Source organism: Hirundo rustica, chromosome Z (assembly GCF_015227805.2).
Source record: "Hirundo rustica isolate bHirRus1 chromosome Z, bHirRus1.pri.v3, whole genome shotgun sequence".
Lineage (NCBI taxonomy): Eukaryota > Metazoa > Chordata > Aves > Passeriformes > Hirundinidae > Hirundo > Hirundo rustica.
In genome coordinates, this window is record NC_053488.1 from 34,876,652 (window position 1) to 34,877,843 (window position 1,192).

Consider the following 1,192-nt stretch of genomic DNA (forward strand, 5'->3'; position numbering starts at 1 on the left):
AAGGAGGGCAACAAGGATGGTGAAGGGCCTTGGGGGGAAGCTGTGTGAGGAGAGATTGAGGTCACTTGGTCTGTTCAACCTGAAGGAGACTGAGGACAGAGCTCATTGCAGTTACAGATTCCTTGTGAGGGGCAGAGGAGGGGAAGACACTGATCTCTTAACTTTCACAACAGTGGCATGACGTGAGGGAATGGCCTTAATCTGTGTCAAAGAAGGTTTAGACTGGATATCAGGAAAAGGTTATTCCCCCAGAGGATGGTTGGGCACTGGAACAGCTCCCCAATGAAGTGGTCACTGTGCCAGCCTGAGAGAGTTCAAGCATTTGGACAATGCACTCATTTGGACATGGTGTGATTGTTGGGGCTGTCCTGTACTGAGCCAGGAGCTGGATTTTGATGATCATGATGGGCCACTTCCTGTCGGATTATCCTTTTTTCTGATCTAGAGGTGGAGCTTTTAAGAGGCATTTTAAAGACTTTTACTCCATTTTCAGTCTCATGTGCAGGGTGAGACATTACAGATGTCACAATTTACACCAACAAAATCAGAAGCAAACAATTTCCTAATTACAATATATTATAAGACAGTTTTGGCCTATCAGATTTTGCCACACAATGCTGCTAGTGCTTCTAAGCTAATTATCTAAAAATACCCCTCATGAGTCTTACTACAGTAGATTTTTCATAGCTTTATTTCTCTAAAATATCTAGTTTATTTGTAAGGTCATAATTTGATACTTATTTCTAGTTCAATTTCTCTCTCAACCGTACCTGTCCTATTCCATGGCCTTTCTAAGTCAGCATATTTTATCTCAGAGTTTGCATATAGATGTATACTATGTGAGCCTTCTATCAAGCTTTGAGAATTCTCTACAAATCCATTTCCCACAGCTTCCAACTCGGCAAATTCTATGATATGGTGATTCTATGATTCTATGACGATTTCTGTTGTACTTCCAGAATGTGAGGAGCAGATTTTCACTAATTTCACTAGCCATATACACTAACTTCAAAAAGTAGAAACAGAAAAATCCAGACTCATGTAAATTGCAGTTTTGCTCAGGAAATGTATTTATTACAGGAACTAGAACTCAGGAGGTTCAAATATTCATGGATTAAAACAACAACATCTGCTGCTGTTCTATCTAGCCTAACACATCTTATGAATATAACCCACCCCTCTCAAGGGCTAT